This window comes from Phyllobates terribilis, unplaced genomic scaffold (assembly GCF_046119375.1).
Source record: "Phyllobates terribilis strain yellow unplaced genomic scaffold, ASM4611937v1 Scaffold_2__4_contigs__length_985480577, whole genome shotgun sequence".
NCBI lineage: Eukaryota > Metazoa > Chordata > Amphibia > Anura > Dendrobatidae > Phyllobates > Phyllobates terribilis.
The window spans coordinates 551,558,958-551,575,175 of record NW_027362762.1 but is presented as its reverse complement, the minus strand read 5'-3'; positions in this window follow the sequence as shown (position 1 = coordinate 551,575,175).

Below are 16,218 nucleotides of genomic sequence, written 5' to 3'. Positions count from 1 at the left end.
TCTTCCATTATTCTGGAAATTCTTCTGATGTTTAAAAATGCTTCGGAACACTTCCATTGTTCTCGGAATTCTGCTGAAGTTTAAAAATGCTTTGGAATTCTTCCATTGTTCTCAGAATTCCACTGAAGTTTAAAAATGCTTCGGAACTATTCCATTGTTCTTGGAATTCCACTGATGTTTTAAAATTCTTCGGAACTCTTCCATTGTTCTCGGAATTCCGCTGACGTTTAGTAATGCTTCGGAACTCGGCATAGTTCTAGGAATTCCGCTGATGTTTAAAAATGCTTCGGAACTCTTACATTGTTCCCGGAATTCTGCTGACATTTAAAAATGCTTCGGAACTCATACATTGTTCTCAGAATTCCGCTGAAGTTTAAAAATGCTTCGGAACTCTTCCATTGTTCCCAGAATTCCACTGAAGTTTAAAAATGCTTCGGAACACTTCCATTGTTCTGGAAATTCTGCTGATGTTGAAAAATGCTTCGGAACTCTTCCATTATTCTCGGAATTCCGCTGACGTTTAAAAATGCTTTGGAATTCTTCCATTGTTCTCGGAATTCTGCAGACGTTTAAAAATGCTTCGGAACTCTTCCATTGTTTCCGGAATTCTGCTGACGTTTAAAAAGGCTTCGTAACTCATCTATTGTTCCCGGAATTCTGCTGACGTTTAAAAATGCTTCGGAATTCTTCCATTGTTCTCGGAATTCTGCAGACCTTTAAAAATGCTTCGGAACTCTTCCATTGTTCCCAGAATTCCGCTGACATTTAAAAATTCTTCACAATTCTTCCATTTTTCCCGGAATTCTGCTGACATTTAAAAATGCTTCGGAACTCATCCATTGTTCTCGGAATTCCGCTGAAATTTAAAAATGCTTCGGAATTCTACCATTGTTCTCGGAATTCTGCTGAAGTTTAAAAATGCTTCGGAACTCTTCCATTGTTCACGTAATTCTGCTAAAGTTTAAATTTGCTTTGGAACTCTTCCATTGTTCTCGCAATTGCGCTGAAGTTTAAAAATGCTTCGGAACTCTTCCATTGTTCTCGGAATTCTGCTGACATTTAAAAATGCTTCGGAACTCTTCCATTGTTTTCGGAATTCTGCTGACGTTTAAAAATGCTTCGCAACTCTTGCATTGTTTTCGGAATTTTCACTGAAGTTTAAAAAAGCTTCGGAAGTCTTCTATTGTTCTACAAATTCCGCTTATGTTTAATAATGCTTCGGAACACTTCCATTGTTCCCAGAATTCTGCTGAAGTTTAAAAATGCTTCAGAACTCTTCCATTGTTCTCGGAATTCTGCTGCAGTTTAAAAATGCTTCGGAACTCTTCCATTGTTCACGTAATTCTGCTGAAGTGTAATTTGCATGGGAACTCTTCCTTTGTTCTCGGAATTCTGCTGACATTTAATAATGCTTCGGAACTTTTCCATTGTTCTCGCAATTCCGCTGAAGTTTAAAAATGCTTCGGAGCTCTTCCATTGTTCTCGGAATTTTGCTGATGTTTAAAAATGCTTTGTAACTCTTCCATTGTTTTCGGAATACCGCTGAAGTTTAAAAATGCTTCGGAACTCTTCCATTATTCTGGAAATTCTTCTGATGTTTAAAAATGCTTCGGAACACTTCCATTGTTCTCGGAATTCTGCTGAAGTTTAAAAATGCTTTGGAATTCTTCCATTGTTCTCAGAATTCCACTGAAGTTTAAAAATGCTTCGGAACTATTCCATTGTTCTTGGAATTCCACTGATGTTTTAAAATTCTTCGGAACTCTTCCATTGTTCTCGGAATTCCGCTGACGTTTAGTAATGCTTCGGAACTCTTGCATAGTTCTAGGAATTCCGCTGATGTTTAAAAATGCTTCGGAACTCTTCTATTGTTCCCGGAATTCTGCTGACATTTAAAAATGCTTCGGAACTCATACATTGTTCTCGGAATTCCGCTGAAGTTTAAAAATGCTTCGGAACTCTTCCATTGTTCCCGGAATTCTGCTGATGTTTAAAAATGCTTCGGAACTCTTCCATTTGTTCTCGGAATTCTGCTGACATGTAAAAATGCTTCGTAACTATTCTATTTTTCCCGGAGTTCTTTTGAAGTTTAAAAATGCTTCTGATCTCTTTCATTGTTCAAGGAATTCCACTGACGATTAAAAATTCTTCGGAACTGTTCCATTGTTCCCGGAATTCTGCTGACATTTAGAAATGCTTCTGAACTCTTTCATTGTTCAAGGAATTCCACTGAAGTTTAAAAATGCTTACGAACTCTTTCATTGTTCAAGGAATTCTGCTGACGTTTAAAAATGCTTCGGAACTCTTCCATTGTTCCTGGAATTCTTCTGAAGTTTAAAAATGCTTCGGAACTCTTCCATTGTTCTCAGAATTCCACTGAAGTTTAAAAATGCTTTGGAACTCTTCCATTGTTCTCAAAATTCTGCTGACATTTAAAAATGCTTCGGAACTGTTCCATTGTTCTCAGAATTCCGCTGATGTTTAAAAATCCTTTGGAACTCTTCCATGGTTCTCGAAATTCGCTGACGTTTAAAAATGCTTCGGAACTCTTCCCTTGTTCTTGGAATTCTGCTGACATTTAATAATGCTTCGGAACTTTTCCATTGTTCTCGCAATTCCGCTGAAGTTTAAAAATGCTTCGGAGCTCTTCCATTGTTCTCGCAATTCCGCTGATGTTTAAAAATGCTTCGGAACTCTTCCATTGTTCCCGGAATTCCACTGAAGTTTAAAAATACTCTTTCATTGCTCAAGGAATTTTGCTGATGTTTAAAAATGCTTCACTCCTCTTTCTTTGTTCGCAGAATTCCACTGGCATTTAAAAATGCTTCGAAATACTTCCATTGTTCTTGGAATTCCAATGTAGTTTAAAAATGCTTCTGAACTCTTCCATTGTTCTCGGAATTCTGCTGAAGTTTTTAAATGCTTTGGAACACTTCCATTGTTCTCAGAATTCTGCTGAAACTAAAAAATGCTTCAGAACTCTTCCATTGTTCTCGGAATTTTGCTGAAGTTTAAAAATGCATAGGAACTCTTCCATTGTTCACGTAATTCTGCTGAAGTTTAAATTTGAATCGGAACTCTTCCTTTGTTCTCGGAATTACGCTGACATTTAATAATGCTTCGGAACTCTTCCATTGTTCTCGCAATTCCGCTGATGTTTAAAAATGCTTCGGAACTCTTCCATTGTTCTAGTAATTCTGCTGAAGTTTAGAAATGCTTTGGAACTCTTCCATTTATCCCGGAATTCTTCTGAAGTTTAAAAATGCTTCCGAACTATTCCATTGTTCTCGGAATTCCGCTGACGTTTAAAAATCCTTCGGAACTCTTCCATTGTTCTCAGAATTCCGCTGGCGTTTAAAAATGCTTCGGAACTCTTCCATTGTTCTCGGAATTCCGCTGGCATTTAAAAATACTTCAGAACACTTCCATTGTTCTCGGAAATCCGACGAAGTTTTAAAAATGCTTTGGAACTCTTCCATTGTACTCGGAATTCCGCTGACGTTTAAAAAAGCTTCGGAACTCATCCATTGTTCTTGGATATCCGCTGACGTTTAATAATGCTTCGGAACACTTCCATTTTTCCCGGAATTCTGCTGACATTTAAAAATGCTAAGGAACTATTCCATTGTTCTAGGAATTCCGCTGCAGTTTAAAAATGCTTCCAAACTCTTTCATTGTTCAAGGAATTTTGATGATGTTTAATAACGCTTCAGTACTCTTTCTTTTTTTTCGGAATTCCGCTGGCATTTAAAAATGCTTTGAAATACTTCCATTGTTCTTGGAATTGCGCTGTAGTTTTAAAAATGCTTCAGAAGTATTCCATTATTCGCAGAATTCTGCTGATGTTTAAAAATGCTTTGTAATTCTTCCATTGTTCTCGGAATTCTGCTGAAGTTTTAAAAATGCTTTGGAACTCTTCCATTGTTCTCGGAATTCTGCTGACGTTGAATAATGCTTCGGAACTCTTCCATTGTTCTAGGAATTCCACTGACGTTTAAAAATGCTTCGGAACTCTACCATTTTTCTCGCAATTCTGCTGAAGTTTAAAAATGCTTCGGAACTCTTCCATTGTTGTCGGAATTCTGCTGACATTTTAAAATGCTTCAGAGATCTTACAATGTTTTCGGAATTCCGCTGAAGTTTAAAAATGCTTCGGAACACTTCCATTGTTCTGGAAATTCTGCTGATGTTGAAAAATGCTTCGGAACTCTTCCATTGTTCTCGGAATTCCGCTGACGTTTAAAAATGCTTCGGAATTCTTCCATTGTTCTCGGAATTCTGCAGACGTTTAAAAATGCTTCGGAACTCTTCCATTATTCTGGAAATTCTTCTGATGTTTAAAAATGCTTCGGAACACTTACATTGTTCTCGGAATTCTGCTGAAGTTTAAAAATGCTTCGGAACTCTTCCATTGTTCCCAGAATTCTGCTGACGTTTAAAAAGGCTTCGTAACTCATCTATTGTTCCCGGAATTCTGCTGACATTTAAAAATGCTTCGGAACACTTCCATTGTTCTCGGAATTCTGCTGAAGTTTAAAAATGCTTTGGAATTCTTCCATTGTTCTCAGAATTCCACTGAAGTTTAAAAATGCTTCGGAACTATTCCATTGTTCTTTTAATTCCACTGATGTTTTAAAATTCTTCGGAACTCTTCCATTGTTCTCGGAATTCCGCTGACGTTTAGTAATGCTTCGGAACTCTTGCATAGTTCTAGGAATTCCGCTGATGTTTAAAAATGCTTCGGAACTCTTACATTGTTCCCGGAATTCTGCTGACATTTAAAAATGCTTCGGAACTCATACATTGTTCTCAGAATTCCGCTGAAGTTTAAAAATGCTTCGGAACTCTTCCATTGTTCCCAGAATTCCACTGAAGTTTAAAAATGCTTCGGAACACTTCCATTGTTCTGGAAATTCTGCTGATGTTGAAAAATGCTTCGGAACTCTTCCATTGTTCTCGGAATTCCGCTGACGTTTAAAAATGCTTTGGAATTCTTCCATTGTTCTCGGAATTCTGCAGACGTTTAAAAATGCTTCGGAACTCTTCCATTGTTTCCGGAATTCTGCTGACGTTTAAAAAGGCTTCGTAACTCATCTATTGTTCCCGGAATTCTGCTGACGTTTAAAAATGCTTCGGAACTCTTCCATTGTTCCCAGAATTCCGCTGACATTTAAAAATTCTTCGCAATTCTTCCATTTTTCCCGAAATTCTGCTGACATTTAAAAATGCTTCGGAACTCATCCATTGTTCTCGGAATTCCGCTGAAATTTAAAAATGCTTCGGAATTCTACCATTGTTCTCGGAATTCTGCTGAAGTTTAAAAATGCTTCGGAACTCTTCCATTGTTCACGTAATTCTGCTAAAGTTTAAATTTGCTTTGGAACTCTTCCATTGTTCTCGCAATTGCGCTGAAGTTTAAAAATGCTTCGGAACTCTTCCATTGTTCTCGGAATTCTGCTGACATTTAAAAATGCTTCGGAACTCTTCCCTTGTTCTTGGAATTCTGCTGACATTTAATAATGCTTCGGAACTTTTCCATTGTTCTTGCAATTCCGCTGAAGTTTAAAAATGCTTCGGAGCTCTTCCATTGTTCTCGGAATTTTGCTGATGTTTAAAAATGCTTTGTAACTCTTCCATTGTTTTTGGAATACCGCTGAAGTTTAAAAATGCTTCGGAACTCTTCCATTATTCTGGAAATTCTGCTGATGTTTAAAAATGCTTCCGAACACTTAGATTGTTCTCGGAATTCTGCTGAAGTTTAAAAATGCTTTGGAATTCTTCCATTGATCCCGGAATTCTTCTGAAGTTTAAAATGCTTTGGAACTCTTCCATTGTTCTCAGAATTTTACTGAAGTTTAAAAATGCTTCGGAACTCTTCCATTGTTCTTGGAATTCCACTGATGTTTAAAAATTATTCGGAACTCTTCCATTGTTCTCGGAATTCCGCTGACGTTTAGTAATGCTTCGGAACTCTTGCATAGTTCTAGGAATTCCGCTGATGTTTAAAAATGCTTCGGAACTCTTCCATTGTTCCCGGATTTCTGCTGACGTTTAAAAATGCTTCGGAACTCATACATTGTTCTCGGAATTCCGCTGAAGTTTAAAAATGCTTCGGAACTCTTCCATTGTTCCCGGAATTCTGCTGATGTTTAAAAATGCTTCGGAACTCTTCCATTGTTCTCGGAAATTCTGCTGACATGTAAAAATGCTTCGGAACTATTCCATTGTTCCCGGAAATCTTTTGAAGTTTAAAAATGCTTCTGATCTCTTTCATTGTTCAAGGAATTCCACTGACGTTTAAAAATTCTTCGGAACTGTTCCATTGTTCTCGGAATTATGCTGAAGTTTAAAGATGCTTCGCAACTCTTTTATTGTTTTCGGAATTCTGTTGAATTTTAAAAATGCTTCGGAACTCTTCCATTGTTCTGGAAATTCTGCTGACGTTTAAAAATGCTTCGGAACTCTTTCATTGTTCAAGGAATTCTGCTGACGTTTAAAAATGCTTCGGAACTCTTCCATTGTTCCTGGAATTCTTCTGAAGTTTAAAAATGCTACGGAACTCTTCCATTGTTCTCAGAATTCCACTGAAGTTTAAAAATGCTTCTTAACTCTTCCATTGTTCTGGAAATTCTGCTGACATTTAAAAATGCTTCGGAACTCTTCAATTGTTCTCGGAATTCTGCTGACGTTTAAAAATGCTTCGCATTTCTTGTATTGTTTTCGGAATTCTGTTGAATTTTAAAAATGCTTCGGAACTCTTCCATTGTTCTGGAAATTCTGCTGATGTTTAAAAATGCTTCAGAACTTTTCCATTGTTCTCGGAATTCTGCTGAAGTTTAAAAAGGCTTTGGAACTCTTGCATTATTCCTGGAATTCTTCTGAAGTTTAAAAATGCTACATTACTCTTCCATTGTTCTCCGAATTCCACTGAAGTTTAAAAATGCTTCGGAACTCTTCCATGGTTGACAAAATTCGCTGACGTTTAAAAATTCTTCGGAACTCTTCCATTGTTCTCGGAATTCCGCTGACGTTTAATAATGCTTCGGAACTCTTGCATTGTTCTTGGAATTCCGCTCATGTTTAAAAATGCTTTGGAAATCTTCCATTGTTCTCGGTATTCCGCTGACGTATAAAAATGCTTCGGAACTCTTCCATTGTTCCTGGAATTCTTCTGAAGTTTAAAATTGCTACGGAACTCTTCCATTGTTCTCAGAATTCCACTGAAGTTTAAAAATGCTTCTTAACTCTTCCATTGTTCTGGAAATTCTGCTGACATTTAAAAATGCTTCGGAACTCTTCAATTGTTCTCGGAATTCTGCTGACGTTTAAAGATGCTTCGCAACTCTTTTATTGTTTTCGGAATTCTGTTGAATTTTAAAAATGCTTCGGAACTCTTCCATTGTTCTGGAAATTCTGCTGATGTTTAAAAATGCTTCAGAACTCTTCCATTGTTCTCGGAATTCTGCTGAAGTTTAAAAATCCTTTGGAACTCTTGCATTGTTCCTGGAATTCTTCTGAAGTTTAAAAATGCTACATTACTCTTCCATTGTTCTCCGAATTCCACTGAAGTTTAAAAATGCTTCGGAACTCTTCCATGGTTGACAAAATTCGCTGACGTTTAAAAATTCTTCGGAACTCTTCCATTGTTCTCGGAATTCCGCTGACGTTTAATAATGCTTCGGAACTCTTGCATTGTTCTTGGAATTCCTCTCATGTTTAAAAATGCTTCGGAAAACTTCCATTGTTCTCGGTATTCCGCTGACGTATAAAAATGCTTCGGAACTCTTCCATTGTTTTTGGAATATTGCTGACTTTTAAAAATGCTTCGGAACTCTTCCATTGTTCCCGGAATTCTTTTGAAGTTTAAAAATGCTTCCGATCTCTTTCATTGTTCAAGGAATTCCGCTTACGTTTAAAAATGCTTCGGAACTCTTCCATTGTTCTCAGAATTCCGCTGACATTTAATAATGCTTCGGAACTCTTTCATTGTTCTCGAAATTCCGCTGCCATTTAAAAATGCTTCGGAACTCTTCCATTGTTCTCAGAATTACGCTGAATTTTAAAAATGCTTTGGAACACTTCCATTGTTCTCGGAAATCCGCCGGAGTTTAAAAATGCTTCGGAACTCTTCCATTGTTCCTGGAATTCTTCTGAAGTTTAAAAATGCTACGGAACTCTTCCATTGTTCTCAGAATTCCACTGAAGTTTAAAAATGCTTCTTAACTCTTCCATTGTTCTGGAAATTCTGCTGACATTTAAAAATGCTTCGGAACTCTTCAATTGTTCTCGGAATTCTGCTGACGTTTAAAAATGCTTCGCATTTCTTGTATTGTTTTCGGAATTCTGTTGAATTTTAAAAATGCTTCGGAACTCTTCCATTGTTCTGGAAATTCTGCTGATGTTTAAAAATGCTTCAGAACTTTTCCATTGTTCTCGGAATTCTGCTGAAGTTTAAAAAGGCTTTGGAACTCTTGCATTGTTCCTGGAATTCTTCTGAAGTTTAAAAATGCTACATTACTCTTCCATTGTTCTCCGAATTCCACTGAAGTTTAAAAATGCTTCGGAACTCTTCCATGGTTGACAAAATTCGCTGACGTTTAAAAATTCTTCGTAACTCTTCCATTGTTCTCGGAATTCCGCTGACGTTTAATAATGTTTCAGAACTCTTGCATTGTTCTTGGAATTCCGCTCATGTTTAAAAATGCTTTGGAAATCTTCCATTGTTCTCGGTATTCCGCTGACGTATTAAAATGCTTCGGAACTCTTCCATTGTTCCTGGAATTCTTCTGACGTTTAAAAGTTCTTCGGAACTCTTCCATTGTTCTCGGAATTCCGCTGACGTTTAATAATGCTTCGGAACTCTTGCATTGTTCTTGGAATTCCGCTCATGTTTAAAAATGCTTTGGAACTCTTCCATTGTTCTAGGAATTCTTCTGAAGTTTAAAATTGCTACGGAACTCTTCCATTGTTCTCAGAATTCCACTGAAGTTTAAAAATGCTTCTTAACTCTTCCATTGTTCTGGAAATTCTGCTGATGTTTAAAAATGCTTCAGAACTCTTCCATTGTTCTCGGAATTCTGCTGAAGTTTAAAAATGCTTTGGAACTCTTGCATTGTTCCTGGAATTCTTCTGAAGTTTAAAAATGCTATATTACTCTTCCATTGTTCTCCGAATTCCACTGAAGTTTAAAAATGCTTCGGAACTCTTCCATGGTTGACATAATTCGCTGACGTTTAAAAATTCTTCGGAACTCTTCCATTGTTCTCGGAATTCCGCTGACGTTTAATAATGCTTCGGAACTCTTGCATTGTTCTTGGAATTCCGCTCATGTTTAAAAATGCTTCGGAAAACTTCCATTGTTCTCGGTATTCCGCTGACGTATAAAAATGCTTCGGAACTCTTCCATTGTTTTTGGAATTTTGCTGACTTTTAAAAATGCTTCGGAACTCTTCCATTGTTCCCGGTATTCTTTTGAAGTTTAAAAATGCTTCCGAACTCTTCCATTGTTCTCAGAATTCCGCTGACATTTAATAATGCTTCGGAACTCTTTCATTGTTCTCGAAATTCCGCTGCCATTTAAAAATGCTTCGGAACTCTTCCATTGTTCTCAGAATTACGCTGAATTTTAAAAATGCTTTGGAACACTTCCATTGTTCTCGGAAATCCGCCGGAGTTTAAAAATGCTTCGGAACTCTTCCATTGTTCTCGGAATTCCGCTGATGTTTAAAAATCCTTCGGAACTCTTCCATTGTTCTCGGAATTCCGCTGATGTTTAAAAATGCTTCGAAATTCTTCCATTGTTCTCGGAATTGCGCTGAAGTTTTAAAAATGCTTTGGCACTCTTCCATTATTCTCGGAATTCCGCTGACGTTTAAAAATGCTTCGAAACTCTTCTATTGTTCTTCGAATTCCGCTGATGTTTAATAATGCTTCGGAACACTTCCATTGTCCCCGGAATACCGCTGACATTTAAAAATGCTTCGGTGTTCATTCATTGTTAGAGGAATTCTGCTGATGTTTAAAAATGCTTCGGAACTCTTACATTGTTCCCGGAATTCCGCTGAAGTTTAAAAATGCTTCCAAACGCTTTCATTGCTCAAGGAATTTTGCTGACATTTAATAATGCTTCAGTACTCTTTCTTTCTTCTCAGAATTCCGCTGGCATTTTAAAATGCTTCGAAATACTTCCATTGTACTTGGAATTCCAATGTAGTTTAAAAATGCTTCTGAACTCTTCCATTGTTCTCGGAATTCTGCTGAAGTTTATAAATGCTTTGGAACTCTTCCATTGTTCTCAGAATTCTGCTGAAATTTAAAAATGCTTCGGAACTCTTCCATTGTTCTCGTAATTCTGCTGAAGTTTAAAAATGCTTTGGAACTCTTCCAATAATCCCGGAATTCTTCTGAAGTTTAAAAATGCTACGGAACTATTCCATTGTTCTCGGAATTCCGCTGACGTTTAAAAATCCTTCGGAACTCTTCCATTGTTCTCAGAATTCCGCTGGTGTTTAAAAATGCTTCAGAACTCTTCCATTGCTCTCGGGAATTCTGCTGGCATTTAAAAATACTTCAGAACACTTCCATTCTTCTTGGAAATCCGACAAAGTTTTAAAAATGCTTTGGAACTCTTCCATTGTACTCGGAATTCCGCTGACGTTTAAAGATGCTTCGGAACTCATCCATTGTTCTTGGATATCCGCTGACGTTTAATAATGCTTCGGAACGTTTCAATTTTTCCCGGAATTCCGCTGACATTTAAAAATGCTAAGTAACTATTCCATTGTTCTCGGAATTCCGCTGATGTTTAAAAATGCTTCGAAATTCTTCCATTGTTCTCGGAATTCCGCTGAAGTTTTAAAAATGCTTTGGCACTCTTCCATTATTCTCGGAATTCCGCTGACGTTTAAAAATGCTTCGGAACTCTTCTATTGTTCTTCGAATTCCGCTGATGTTTAATAATGCTTCGGAACACTTCCATTGTCCCCGGAATACCGCTGACATTTAAAAATGCTTCGGTGTTCATTCATTGTTAGAGGAATTCTGCTGATGTTTAAAAATGCTTCGGAACTCTTACATTGTTCCCGGAATTCCGCTGAAGTTTAAAAATGCTTCCAAACTCTTTCATTGCTCAAGGAATTTTGCTGACATTTAATAATGCTTCAGTACTCTTTCTTTCTTCTCAGAATTCCGCTGGCATTTTAAAATGCTTCGAAATACTTCCATTGTACTTGGAATTCCAATGTAGTTTAAAAATGCTTCTGAACTCTTCCATTGTTCTCGGAATTCTGCTGAAGTTTATAAATGCTTTGGAACTCTTCCATTGTTCTCAGAATTCTGCTGAAATTTAAAAATGCTTCAGAACTCTTCCATTGTTCTCGGAATTCTGCTGAAGTTTAAAACTGCTTCGGAACTCTTTCATTGTTCATGTAATTCTGCTGAAGTTTAAATTTGCTTCGGAACTCTTCCATTGTTCTCGTAATTCTGCTGAAGTTTAAAAATGCTTTGGAACTCTTCCAATAATCCCGGAATTCTTCTGAAGTTTAAAAATGCTACGGAACTATTCCATTGTTCTCGGAATTCCGCTGACGTTTAAAAATCCTTCGGAACTCTTCCATTGTTCTCAGAATTCCGCTGGTGTTTAAAAATGCTTCGGAACTCTTCCATTGCTCTCGGGAATTCTGCTGGCATTTAAAAATACTTCAGAACACTTCCATTCTTCTTGGAAATCCGACAAAGTTTTAAAAATGCTTTGGAACTCTTCCATTGTACTCGGAATTCCGCTGACGTTTAAAGATGCTTCGGAACTCATCCATTGTTCTTGGATATCCGCTGACGTTTAATAATGCTTCGGAACGCTTCAATTTTTCCCGGAATTCCGCTGACATTTAAAAATGCTAAGTAACTATTCCATTGTTCTCGGAATTCCGCTGACGTTTAAAAATCCGTCGGAACTCTTCCATTGTTCTCAGAATTCCGCTGGCGTTTAAAAATGCTTCGGAAATCTTCCATTGTTCTCGCAATTCTGCTGAAGTTTAAAAATGCTTCGGAATTCTTCCATTGTTGTCAGAATTCTGCTGACGTTTTAAAATGCTTCAGAGATCTTCCAATGCTTTCGGAATTCCGCTGAAGTTTAAAAATGCTTCGGAACACTTCCATTGTTCTGGAAATTCTGCTGATGTTGAAAAATGCTTCGGAACTCTTCCATTGTTCTCGGAATTCTGCTGAAGTTTAAAAACGCTTTGGAACTCTTCCATTGTTCCCGGAATTCTTCTGAATTTTAAAAATGCTTCAGAAATATAGCATTGTTCTCAGAATTCCGCTGAAGTTTAAAAATGCTTGGGAAATCTTCCATTGTTTTCGTAATTCCGCTGACGTTTAAAAATCCTTCGGAACTTTTCCATTGTTCTCGGAATTCCGCTGTCGTTTAAAAATGCTTCGGAACTCTTCCAATGTTCTCGGAATTCTGCTGACATTTAAAATTGCTTCGGAACTCTTCCATTGTACTCGGAATTTCGCTGACGTTTAATAATGCTATGGAATTCTTCCATTGTTCTAGGAAATCCGCTGACATTTAAAAATGCTTCGGAACTCATACATTGTTCTCAGAATTCCGCTGAAGTTTAAAAATGCTTCGGAACTCTTCCATTGTTCCCGGAATTCCACTGAAGTTTAAAAATGCTTCGGAACACTTCCATTGTTCTGGAAATTCTGCTGATGTTGAAAAATGCTTCGGAACTCTTCCATTGTTCTCGGAATTCCGCTGACGTTTAAAAATGCTTTGGAATTCTTCCATTGTTCTCGGAATTCTGCAGACGTTTAAAAATGCTTCGGAACTCTTCCATTGTTTCCGGAATTCTGCTGACGTTTAAAAAGGCTTCGTAACTCATCTATTGTTCCCGGAATTCTGCTGACGTTTAAAAATGCTTCGGAATTCTTCCATTGTTCTCGGAATTCTGCAGACCTTTAAAAATGCTTCGGAACTCTTCCATTGTTCCCAGAATTCCGCTGACATTTAAAATTTCTTCGCAATTCTTCCATTTTTCCCGGAATTCTGCTGACATTTAAAAATGCTTCGGAACTCATCCATTGTTCTCGGAATTCCGCTGAAATTTAAAAATGCTTCGGAACTCTACCATTGTTCTTGGAATTCTGCTGAAGTTTAAAAATGCTTCGGAACTCTTCCATTGTTCACGTAATTCTGCTAAAGTTTAAATTTGCTTTGGAACTCTTCCATTGTTCTCGCAATTGCGCTGAAGTTTAAAAATGCTTCGGAACTCTTCCATTGTTTTCGGAATTCTGCTGACGTTTAAAAATGCTTCGCAACTCTTGCATTGTTTTCGGAATTTTCACTGAAGTTTAAAAAAGCTTCGGAAGTCTTCTATTGTTCTACAAATTCCGCTTATGTTTAATAATGCTTCGGAACACTTCCATTGTTCCCAGAATTCTGCTGAAGTTTAAAAATTCTTCAGAACTCTTCCATTGTTCTCGGAATTCTGCTGCAGTTTAAAAATGCTTCGGAACTCTTCCATTGTTCACGTAATTCTGCTGAAGTTTAAATTTGCTTGGGAACTCTTCCTTTGTTCTCGGAATTCTGCTGACATTTAATAATGCTTCGGAACTTTTCCATTGTTCTCGCAATTCCGCTGAAGTTTAAAAATGCTTCGGAGCTCTTCCATTGTTCTCGGAATTTTGCTGATGTTTAAAAATGCTTTGTAACTCTTCCATTGTTCTCGGAATTCTGCTGAAGTTTAAAAATGCTTTGGAATTCTTCCATTGTTCTCAGAATTCCACTGAAGTTTAAAAATGCTTCGGAACTATTCCATTGTTCTTGGAATTCCACTGATGTTTTAAAATTCTTCGGAACTCTTCCATCGTTCTCGGAATTCCGCTGACGTTTATTAATGCTTCGGAACTCTTGCATAGTTCTAGGAATTTCGCTGATGTTTAAAATTGCTTCGGAACTCTTCCATTGTTCCCGGAATTCTGCTGACATTTAAAAATGCTTCGGAACTCATACATTGTTCTCAGAATTCCGCTGAAGTTTAAAAATGCTTCGGAACTCTTCCATTGTTCCCGGAATTCTGCTGATGTTTAAAAATGCTTCGGAACTCTTCCATTGTTCTCGGAATTCTGCTGACATGTAAAAATGCTTCGTAACTATTCTATTGTTCCCGGAATTCTTTTGAAGTTTAAAAATGCTTCTGATCTCTTTCATTGTTCAAGGAATTCCACTGACGTTTAAAAATTCTTCGGAACTGTTCCATTGTTCCCGGAATTCTGCTGACATTTAAAAATGCTTCTGAACTTTTTCATTGTTCAAGGAATTCTGCTGACGTTTAAAAATGCTTCCGAACTCTTTCATTGTTCAAGGAATTCTGCTGACGTTTAAAAATGCTTCGGAACTCTTCCATTGTTCCTGGAATTCTTCTGAAGTTTAAAAATGCTACGGAACACTTCCATTGTTCTCAGAATTCCACTGAAGTTTAAAAATGCTTACGAACTCTTTCATTGTTCAAGGAATTCTGCTGACGTTTAAAAATGCTTCGGAACTCTTCCATTGTTCCTGGAATTCTTCTGAAGTTTAAAAATGCTTCGGAGCTCTTCCATTGTTCTCGGAATTTTGCTGATGTTTAAAAATGCTTTGTAACTCTTCCATTGTTTTCGGAATACCGCTGAAGTTTAAAAATGCTTCGGAACTCTTCCATTATTCTGGAAATTCTTCTGATGTTTAAAAATGCTTCGGAACACTTCCATTGTTCTCGGAATTCTGCTGAAGTTTAAAAATGCTTTGAAATTCTTCCATTGTTCTCAGAATTCCACTGAAGTTTAAAAATGCTTCGGAACTATTCCATTGTTCTTGGAATTCCACTGATGTTTTAAAATTCTTCGGAACTCTTCCATTGTTCTCGGAATTCCGCTGACGTTTAGTAATGCTTCGGAACTCTTGCATAGTTCTAGGAATTCCGCTGATGTTTAAAAATGCTTCGGAACTCTTCCATTGTTCCCGGAATTCTGCTGACATTTAAAAATGCTTCGGAACTCATACATTGTTCTCAGAATTCCACTGAAGTTTAAAAATGCTTCGGAACTCTTCCATTGTTCTCAGAATTCCACTGAAGTTTAAAAATGCTTTGGAACTCTTCCATTGTTCTCAAAATTCTGCTGACATTTAAAAATGCTTCGGAACTGTTCCATTGTTCTCGGAATTCTGCTGAAGTTTATAAATGCTTTGGAACTCTTCCATTGTTCTCAGAATTCTGCTGAAATTTAAAAATGCTTCAGAACTCTTCCATTGTTCTCGGAATTCTGCTGAAGTTTAAAAATGCTTCGGAACTCTTTCATTGTTCATGTAATTCTGCTGAAGTTTAAATTTGCTTCGGAACTCTTCCATTGTTCTCGTAATTCTGCTGAAGTTTAAAAATGCTTTGGAACTCTTCCAATAATCCCGGAATTCTTCTGAAGTTTAAAAATGCTACGGAACTATTCCATTGTTCTCGGAATTCCGCTGACGTTTAAAAATCCTTCGGAACTCTTCCATTGTTCTCAGAATTCCGCTGGTGTTTAAAAATGCTTCGGAACTCTTCCATTGCTCTCGGGAATTCTGCTGGCATTTAAAAATACTTCAGAACACTTCCATTCTTCTTGGAAATCCGACAAAGTTTTAAAAATGCTTTGGAACTCTTCCATTGTACTCGGAATTCCGCTGACGTTTAAAGATGCTTCGGAACTCATCCATTGTTCTTGGATATCCGCTGACGTTTAATAATGCTTCGGAACGCTTCAATTTTTCCCGGAATTCCGCTGACATTTAAAAATGCTAAGTAACTATTCCATTGTTCTCGGAATTCCGCTGACGTTTAAAAATCCGTCGGAACTCTTCCATTGTTCTCAGAATTCCGCTGGCGTTTAAAAATGCTTCGGAAATCTTCCATTGTTCTCGCAATTCTGCTGAAGTTTAAAAATGCTTCGGAATTCTTCCATTGTTGTCAGAATTCTGCTGACGTTTTAAAATGCTTCAGAGATCTTCCAATGCTTTCGGAATTCCGCTGAAGTTTAAAAATGCTTCGGAACACTTCCATTGTTCTGGAAATTCTGCTGATGTTGAAAAATGCTTCGGAACTCTTCCATTGTTCTCGGAATTCTGCTGAAGTTTAAAAACGCTTTGGAACTCTTCCATTGTTCCCGGAATTCTTCTGAATTTTAAAAATGCTTCAGAAA